General features: G+C 55.0%; 2 non-coding genes and 1 pseudogene across 2 annotated transcripts; all 3 read left to right on the plus strand.

Annotated features, from left to right (window-relative positions):
* Nucleotides 1-6,079: 6,079 nt before the first annotated feature.
* On the plus strand, nt 6,080-7,997 carry LOC147870580 (small subunit ribosomal RNA). Its single transcript, XR_015533315.1, has one exon. It is a non-coding gene; the product is annotated as a small subunit ribosomal RNA (ribosomal RNA).
* Nucleotides 7,998-8,821: 824 nt separating this feature from the next.
* On the plus strand, nt 8,822-8,977 carry LOC147870581 (5.8S ribosomal RNA). The gene has a single exon (XR_015533327.1). It is a non-coding gene; the product is annotated as a 5.8S ribosomal RNA (ribosomal RNA).
* Nucleotides 8,978-9,491: 514 nt separating this feature from the next.
* The window catches only part of LOC147870582 (large subunit ribosomal RNA), a 4,225-nt pseudogene continuing 3,716 nt past the window's right edge, over nt 9,492-10,000 (plus strand).

Genomic DNA, 10,000 nt, shown 5'->3' on the forward strand with positions numbered 1-10,000 from the left:
GAAAATTGGGCTTGCTGTGCATAGTAATGCCGTTAATTGACTAAAAATAAATTTCCGCTGTGTTAGGTGGGCCTTACTTGGACGGTACGAATTCTGCGGCTATGTCCCGTGGTGCGTGGTACTTGAAACCAGTTCTGCGGCTATGTCCCACCGTGCGTGTTACTTGAGTCGCTTCAGCGGCTAAGTCCGAAAATTTCCAAAATGCAGAAAAATATACATAATTGAAGAAAGTTGGCCTTGCTGTGCTTAATAATATCGTTAATAGATTAAAAATAAATTTCCGCTGTGTTAGGTGGGCCTTACTTGGACGGTACGAATTCTGCGGCTATGTCCCGTGGTGCGTGGTACTTGAAACCAGTTCTGCGGCTATGTCCGACCGTGCGTGTTAGTTGAGTCGCTTCAGCGGCTAAGTCCAAAAAATTTCCAAAATGCAGAAAAATACACATAATTGAAGAAAATTGGGCTTGCTGTGCTTAATAATGTCGTTAATAGATTAAAAATAAATTTCCGCTGTGTTAGGTGGGCCTTACTTGGACGGTACGAATTCTGCGGCTATGTCCCGTGGTGCGTGGTACTTGAAACCAGTTCTGCGGCTATGTCCGACCGTGCGTGTTAGTTGAGTCGCTTCAGCGGCTAAGTCCGAAAATTTCCAAAATGCAGAAAAATATTCATAATTGAAGAAAGTTGGCCTTGCTGTGCATAGTAATGCCGTTAATTGACTAAAAATAAATTTCCGCTGTGTTAGGTGGGCCTTACTTGGACGGGACGAATTCTGCGGCTATGTCCCGTGGTGCGTGGTACTTGAAATCAGTTCTGCGGCTATGTCCGACCGTGCGTGTTAGTTGAGTCGCTTCAGCGGCTAAGTCCAAAAAATTTCCAAAATGCAGAAAAATACACATAATTGAAGAAAATTGGGCTTGCTGTGCTTAATAAAATCGTTAATAGATTAAAAATAAATTACCGCTGTGTTAGGTGGGCCTTACTTGGACGGTACGAATTCTGCGGCTATGTCCCGTGGTGCGTGGTACTTGAAATCAGTTCTGCGGCTATGTCCCACCGTGCGTGTTACTTGAGTCGCTTCAGCGGCTAAGTCCGAAAATTTCCAAAATGCAGAAAAATATACATAATTGAAGAAAGTTGGCCTTGCTGTGCTTAATAATATCGTTAATAGATTAAAAATAAATTTCCGCTGTGTTAGGTGGGCCTTACTTGGACGGTACGAATTCTGCGGCTATGTCCCGTGGTGCGTGGTACTTGAAACCAGTTCTGCGGCTATGTCCGACCGTGCGTGTTAGTTGAGTCGCTTCAGCGGCTAAGTCCAAAAAATTTCCAAAATGCAGAAAAATACACATAATTGAAGAAAATTGGGCTTGCTGTGCTTAATAATATCGTTAATAGATTAAAAATAAATTTCCGCTGTGTTAGCTGGGCCTTACTTGGACGGTACGAATTCTGCGGCTATGTCCCGTGGTGCGTGGTACTTGAAATCAGTTCTGCGGCTATGTCCCACCGTGCGTGTTACTTGAGTCGCTTCAGCGGCTAAGTCCGAAAATTTCCAAAATGCAGAAAAATATACATAATTGAATAAAGTTGGCCTTGCTGTGCTTAATAATATCGTTAATAGATTAAAAATAAATTTCCGCTGTGTTAGGTGGGCCTTACTTGGACGGTACGAATTCTGCGGCTATGTCCCGTGGTGCGTGGTACTTGAAACCAGTTCTGCGGCTATGTCCGACCGTGCGTGTTAGTTGAGTCGCTTCAGCGGCTAAGTCCGAAAATTTCCAAAATGCAGAAAAATATTCATAATTGAAGAAAGTTGGCCTTGCTGTGCATAGTAATGCCGTTAATTGACTAAAAATAAATTTCCGCTGTGTTAGGTGGGCCTTAATTGGACGGTACGAATTCTGCGGCTATGTCCCGTGGTGCGTGGTACTTGAAACCAGTTCTGCGGCTATGTCCGACCGTGCGTGTTAGTTGAGTCGCTTCAGCGGCTAAGTCCGAAAATTTCCAAAATGCAGAAAAATATTCATAATTGAAGAAAGTTGGCCTTGCTGTGCATAGTAATGCCGTTAATTGACTAAAAATAAATTTCCGCTGTGTTAGCTGGGCCTTACTTGGACGGTACGAATTCTGCGGCTATGTCCCGTGGTGCGTGGTACATGAAACCAGTTCTGCGGCTATGTCCGACCGTGCGTGTTAGTTGAGTCGCTTCAGCGGCTAAGTCCGAAAATTTCTAAAGTGCAGAAAAATATTAAATAAAGCGGTTATATAAGTAAGTATGTGTATGTATTCTAACATATACAAAATTTAGTATGATCGGAAATGATTAAGGAAGAGAAAAACTTAATTAAAATTTCTGGCGGCAGCCGAGGGGCCATCCGCCGGTGTCCGCGGCTCTGCCTCTTCCGTGACTGACGAATGCTGAGATAAGGGGGGTCCAGACTATAGTATATGAGCTTGGCGAGCGAGGCTCTCCTCGAGCAGGGGGAAGTCTGAGATTGGACTACCGGCCGCCGGGGACCCTGTCGCCGGCAGGCCATTCGCGCTTCCGCCCCGCGTTGGCTGAGGCAGTTTAGGGCAAGAGTGGCACAAGTGCACCGACCGCCGTGTCCTTTGGGGTCGGCGCCCGTCACCCCGCTCAGTGGCCGGCGAAGACCGGCCGAGTCTCGGGTTCGAGTCGGCACAGGACACTGAGTGCAAGAGTGACACAAGTAACGGCGTTCACGGGCGGCCTCTGGGAGATTGCCCTCAGTACCACCGGGCAACGCGGGGGACTGCAGGCCTCGACCCGCGCCGCTCGATCCCCGTTTAGGGCAAGAGTGGCACAAGTGCACCGACCGCCGTGTCCTTTGGGGTCGGCGCCCGTCACCCCGCTCAGTGGCCGGCGAAGACTGGTCGAGTCTCGGGTTCGAGTCGGCACTCGAGCCTGAGTGCAAGAGTGGCACAAGTGATGGTCTTCACGGGCGGCCTCTGGGAAGCTGCCCCTAGTACCAGCGGACAACAGCGAGGGACTGCAGGCCTCGGCCCGCGCTACTTGCGACCGTTTAGGGCAAGAGGGGCACAAGTGTATCGACCGCCGTGTAATTTGTGGTCAACCCGCGCTGTTGCCTGCGAAGACCGGCCGAGTCTCGGGTTCGAGTCGGCACAGGGCACTGAGTGCAAGAGTGACACAAGTAACGGCCTTCACGGGCGGCCTCTGGGAGATTGCCCTCAGTACCACCGGGCAACGCGGGGGACTGCAGGCCTCGTCCCGCGCCGCTCGATCCCCGTTTAGGGCAAGAGTGGCACATGTGCACCGATCGCCGTCTTCAACGGGGTCGGCGCCCGTCAACCCGCGCAGTGGCCGGCGGAGGCTCCGGTTCGAGTCGGCACTCGATTCCGAGTGCAAGAGTGGCACACGTGACGGCCTTCACGGGCGGCCTCTGGGAAGCTGCACTTAGTACCAGCGGACAACCGCGGGGGAATGCTTTCCTCGGCCCGGTGTACTTGCAACCGTTTAGTGCAAGTGGGGCACAAATGCACCGACCGCCGTGTCCATCGGGGTTGGCGCACGTCAACACGCGCGGTGTCCGGCGGAGGCTCGGGCTCGAGTCGGCCCTCGACTACGAGTGCAAGAGTGGCACATGTGACGGCCTTTACAGGTGGCTTCTGTGAGCCGGCCCTTAGTACCAGCGTGCATCCGCGGGAGACTGAAGACCTCTCCCCGCGCTGCTCGAACCCCGTTTAGGGCAAGAGGGGCACATGTGCACCGATCGCCGTCTTCATCGGGGACGGCGCCCGTCAACCCACGCAGTGGCCGGCGGAGGCTCCGGTTCGAGTCGGCACTCGATTCCGAGTGCAAGAGCGGCACACGTGACGGCCTTCACGGGCGGCCTCTGGGAAGCTGCACTTAGAACCAGCGCGCATCCGCCGGGGGACTGCTGGCCTCGGCCCGCTCTACTTGCAACCGTTTAGGGCAAGTGGAGCACAAGTGCACCGACCGCCGTGTCCATCGGGGTTGGCGCACGTCATCACGCGCGGTGTCCGGCGGAGACTCGGGCTCGAGTCGGCACTCATCTACGAGTGCAAGAGTGGCACATGTGAAGGCCTTAACGGGCGGCCTCTGGGAAGCTGCACTTAGAACGAGCGCGCATCCGCCGGGGACTGAATTCCTCTCCCCGCGCTGCTCGAACCCCGTTTAGGGCATGGGGGGCACATGTGCACCGATCGCCGTCTTCATCGGGGTCGGCGCCCGTCAACCCACGCAGTGGCCGGCGGAGGCTCCGGTTCGAGTCGGCACTCGATTCCGAGTGCAAGAGTGGCACAAGTGATGGCCTTCACGGGCGGCCTCTCGGAAGCTGCACTTAGAACGAGCGCGCATCCGCCGGGGACTGAATTCCTCTCCCCGCGCTGCTCGAACCCCGTTTAGGGCAAGAGGGGCACAAGTGTACAGAAGTCCGTCTCCTGGGGAATCGCGTGCTCGGCTGCCCTCAATGGACAGGCAGAAGCAGGGGTCTGCTCGTAGGTGACTCGGCACTCGAGTGCAAGATTGGCGCAAGTGACGACTTCTCGTGCGGTCACGGTGAGGCTGCCGGCGGTGTCTCTGGCTTCTGCCGCATATATATTCCCGTTCGTGCCCTCCACGTCTTCAGATTTCAAAGTCCCATCCGTGCGTGTTAGGTAGGCCGATTTTAGGGGACCTGCCGCTCGCATTCGGCCGGGTCGCGCTCTCTGAGGCTCAGACGTTACGAGTCTCCCCTGAAAACGCCGCGCTGGCACCTTATTTTGTAGGAAAATTTCACACTTCCTCTAGTTGAACTAACGGATGCGTCGCTGATAAATTGGCCCTTTTTCCGCATAAGACGATTCCTGAGCCTTGGGTGGTGTCTGGATACATCAGGAGGACACAACTGACGGAAGAAAAGCCCGGGTCCGTCCTCCGCCCGGCAGGGGAACGATTTTACGAAAAAGGCCGGCTTCGTTCCCCTTCCCGGCAAGCAGCAGGTGGACGATTTTACGAGAAAGACCGGGTTCGTCCACCTTCCCGGCAAGCAACAGGGGAACGATTTTACGAAGAAGGCCGGCTTCGTTCCCCTTTCCGGCAAGCAACAGGAGGACGATTTGACGTTAAAGACCGGGTTCGTCCTCCTTCCCGGCAAGCAACAGGGGAACGATTTTACGAAAAAGGCCGGCTTCGTTCCCCTTCCCGGCAAGCAGCAGGTGGACGATTTGACGATAAAGACCGGGTTCGTCCACCTTCCCGGCAAGCAACAGGGGAACGATTTTACGAAAAAGACCGGCTTCGTTCCCCTTCCCGGCAAGCAGCAGGTGGACGATTTTACGAGAGAGACCGGGTTCGTCCACCTTCCCGGCAAGCAACAGGGGAACGATTTTACGAAAAAGGCCGGCTTCGTTCCCCTTTCCGGCAAGCAACAGGAGGACGATTTGACGATAAAGACCGGGTTCGTCCTCCTTCCCGGCAAGCAACAGGGGAACGATTTTACGAAAAAGGCCGGCTTCGTTCCCCTTCCCGGCAACCAGCAGGTGGACGATTTGACGATAAAGACCGGGTTCGTCCACCTTCCCGGCAAGCAACAGGGGAACGATTTTACGAAAAAGACCGGCTTTGTTCCCCTTCCCGGCAAGCAGCAGGTGGACGATTTTACGAGAGAGACCGGGTTCGTCCACCTTCCCGGCAAGCAACAGGGGAACGATTTTACGAAAAAGGCCGGCTTCGTTCCCCTTCCCGGCAAACCCTTCGCCACCGCGATGCCGCGGCCCTCTGTCCCCCGGACACGGTCTATAGGCGGCGTATCGTGGACACACTGCAACCGACTCACTCGTAGTCCGGGCGCGTGCTAGACTCGCGATGCCAAACGGCGCTTCGGCGCTTATGCATGTCGAGTGAAGAGAGGGAAGGGTGCCCTAATGGCACCACGGTTCTGGGGGCGCTCACGTGGCGTCCCCCTAACGGCACGAAGTGGCCCCTGCTCGCAGGGGCGCACGGAGTGCGAGCGTTGAAGTATGAACTGGACCCCCTCGCCGGACCCATCCGGGACCGCGTGGAGGGGGAGGAACGAGCTCCAAGTGAGTCTTCGGTTCCCTGGTTGATCCTGCCAGTAGTCATATGCTTGTCTCAAAGATTAAGCCATGCATGTCTCAGTGCAAGCCAAATTAAGGTGAAACCGCGAATGGCTCATTAAATCAGTTATGGTTCCTTAGATGGTGGACAGTTACTTGGATAACTGTGGTAATTCTAGAGCTAATACATGCAACCGAGTCCCGACCGGAGACGGTCGGGACGCTTTTATTAGATCAAAACCAATCGGTCGCTCACGCGGCCGTTTGCCTTGGTGACTCTGAATAAATGGAGGCGGATCGCACGGTCTACGAACCGGCGACGCATCTTTCAAATGTCTGCCTTATCAACTGTCGATGGTAGGCTCTGCGCCTACCATGGTTGTAACGGGTAACGGGGAATCAGGGTTCGATTCCGGAGAGGGAGCCTGAGAAACGGCTACCACATCCAAGGAAGGCAGCAGGCGCGCAAATTACCCACTCCCGGCACGGGGAGGTAGTGACGAAAAATAACGATACGGGACTCATCCGAGGCCCCGTAATCGGAATGAGTACACTCTAAAGACTTTAACGAGTATCCATTGGAGGGCAAGTCTGGTGCCAGCAGCCGCGGTAATTCCAGCTCCAATAGCGTATATTAAAGCTGTTGCGGTTAAAAAGCTCGTAGTCGGACTTGTGTCCCACGCTGCCGGTTCACCGCCCGTCGGTGTCTAACTGGCACGCACGTGCGGACGTCCTGCCGGTGGCCCGAGCCGGCGCCCGCGGGCGATGGGGGCGGCGACGCTCCCACGCCTCGGGTCGTCTCGGGGAGGGCCTACACAATCCCGTCGCGGTGCTCTTGACCGAGTGTCACGATGGGCCGGCACTTTTACTTTGAACAAATTAGAGTGCTTAAAGCAGGCAGCAGCCGCCTGAATACCGAGTGCATGGAATAATGGAATAGGACCTCGGTTCTATTTTGTTGGTTTTCGGAAGCCCCGAGGTAATGATCAAAAGGGACAGACGGGGGCATTCGTATTGCGACGTTAGAGGTGAAATTCTTGGATCGTCGCAAGACGGACAGAAGCGAAAGCATTTGCCAAGAATGTTTTCTCTGATCAAGAACGAAAGTTAGAGGTTCGAAGGCGATCAGATACCGCCCTAGTTCTAACCATAAACGATGCCAGCCAGCAATCCGCCGAAGTTCCTCCGATGACTCGGCGGGCGGCTTCCGGGAAACCAAAGCTTTTGGGTTCCGGGGGAAGTATGGTTGCAAAGCTGAAACTTAAAGGAATTGACGGAAGGGCACCACCAGGAGTGGAGCCTGCGGCTTAATTTGACTCAACACGGGAAACCTCACCAGGCCCAGACACCGGGAGGATTGACAGATTGAGAGCTCTTTCTTGATTCGGTGGGTGGTGGTGCATGGCCGTTCTTAGTTGGTGGAGCGATTTGTCTGGTTAATTCCGATAACGAACGAGACTCTAGCCTGCTAAATAGTCGCATCCGGTATCCTCTGTGCTACCGGCGACTCCTAATCTTCTTAGAGGGACAGGCGGCTTCTAGCCGCACGAGATTGAGCAATAACAGGTCTGTGATGCCCTTAGATGTTCTGGGCCGCACGCGCGCTACACTGAAGGAATCAGCGTGTCCTCCCTGGCCGAAAGGTCCGGGTAACCCGCTGAACCTCCTTCGTGCTAGGGATTGGGGCTTGCAATTGTTCCCCATGAACGAGGAATTCCCAGTAAGCGCGAGTCATAAGCTCGCGTTGATTACGTCCCTGCCCTTTGTACACACCGCCCGTCGCTACTACCGATTGAATGATTTAGTGAGGTCTTCGGACCGGTGGGCGCGGGGTTTCGGCCCTTCGATTCCACCGGGAAGATGCCCGAACTTGATCATTTAGAGGAAGTAAAAGTCGTAACAAGGTTTCCGTAGGTGAACCTGCGGAAGGATCATTAACGGCACCGAGAGTGACCGAACAGAGAAGGAAGGCATTAAGAAACCGAGGACGGTTGCTGGCTCTGGGGGAGTGCGTAATCTCGCTTGCGAGTGGACCGCCTTCTCGTGGAAGTACCCGTGTCTGGTCATTCATGATAATACAACCTCTACTGATGACTGAAAAATAGATGACGTCAACCTGAGGGGGGACCGGTCGGCGAAAGTCGCACCGACTCCCCCCGCATGAGGGGGAAGACGCATCATAATATGTGACCACTACTGATGACTGAAAAATAGATGACGTCAACCTGAGGGGGGACCGGTCGGCGAAAGTCGCACCGTCTCCCCCCGAATGAGGGGAAGACGCATCAAAAATTAATAAAAGGAAGGCATTAAGAATGAACCAGATGAACGGGGCTCTGCGGAAGGCGTAATCTCGCCTGTGATTGGACCGGCTCTTCCTGGCAGCGGCCGGATCTCGGAGATAACGTCGTCGGCCTGAGGTGTCCAGGTCGGCGAAGTAATCCCCCGGAGGGGGACGGCAAGACCGTCCCGCCTCGAGGTGGGAAGTAGGAGCGAAAGATGGTGAGTGGGTGCCGGCGGCACGCGGGCTCCGAGGATCCTCAGGGATCCAAGGACAACCCGCGCGACCGCGAGCACTGGGCTTAAAGCCACTTTATCTGCCCACGCAAGGCCGTTTCGGCGGCGCTTGAACGAGAGGGGAGCGCGGTCTGACCGTGCCGCTGTTCTGGGGGCAGCTCCCCCTCGAAAAATAACAACTACCTGTCCTACGGGACTAGCAGTAGCATCCTACCCGAAGCTCTGCTCGAATCTAGAGAAAAACAACCCTGAGCGGTGGATCACTCGGCTCGTGGGTCGATGAAGAACGCAGCTAATTGCGCGTCGACATGTGAACTGCAGGACACATGAACATCGACGTTTCGAACGCACATTGCGGTCCTTGGATTTCCAATCCCGGACCACGCCTGGCTGAGGGTCGGCTACATGAAACCCGTGGGCCCGCGCGGTCTTTAAGATAATAAGGGAAAGAAAGAAAGAAAGAAAGAGAAAGAAAGAAATAAAGGCACGCGAGCGGCCCTACGCTGGGGGGTCTGACGAGCCTGCACCTCGCACCGCCGGCGTCGCTCCGAGCAATCGGTGGCGGCGTCGGCGACTGCGAGGAGGTTAAGGGGAGTCAGTCGCCCTTGAAGGCTTCACAGGGTTCGGTGGAGCGAGCGGATAGACTTAGCTCGCCCTCCTCTCCTCGGCGACGGGGCCCATCCTTCCCCGATCGCGTCTGAGAAGAACTGACGCCCGGCTTGATGTGATGGGAGACAGGCAAACTCCCGAGACAGAGAGAGACACACACTTGCCGGGCGGGAGCGAAAGATATGACCACAATAAATAATGACCACAAAAAAACAAAAAACAAAAACAAAAAGAAATCAGTTCAATGAGAGAGGCTAAGCTTCCGACCGCTCACATCGGCCCGTCGGTACAAAAAACCATCTTTCCGACCTCAGATCAGGCGAGACTACCCGCTGAATTTAAGCATATTACTAGGCGGAGGAAAAGAAACTAACAAGGATTCCCCCAGTAGCTGCGAGCGAACAGGGAAGAGCCCAGCACGGAATCCCGCGCGGAGACGTGCAGGGAGATGTCGTGTGTGGGAGGTCCCACTCTCCCGGGGCGCGGTCCAGCGAGTCCAAGTCTCCCTTGAATGGGGCCATCGCCCGCAGAGGGTGCCAGGCCCGTAGGACCGCGGCCGCTCCCGGGTGGGGACTCTCCTCAGAGTCGTGTTCCTTGAGAGTGGAGCACTAAGAGGGTGGTAAACTCCATCTAAGGCTAAATATGACCACGAGACCGATAGCGAACAAGTACCGTGAGGGAAAGTTGAAAAGAACTTTGAAGAGAGAGTTCAATAGTACGTGAAACCGTTCAGGGGTAAACGGGAGAGACCCGGAAGACCGATTGGGGAGATTCAGCCCCGTCCGCGCAGTGCCGGCCCCCGGGCGGGTGCTCC

Source organism: Zootermopsis nevadensis, unplaced genomic scaffold (genome assembly GCF_977971745.1).
Source record: "Zootermopsis nevadensis isolate Lab colony 2312 unplaced genomic scaffold, Znev_1.0 Znev_ptg000238l, whole genome shotgun sequence".
Taxonomy (NCBI): domain Eukaryota; kingdom Metazoa; phylum Arthropoda; class Insecta; order Blattodea; family Termopsidae; genus Zootermopsis; species Zootermopsis nevadensis.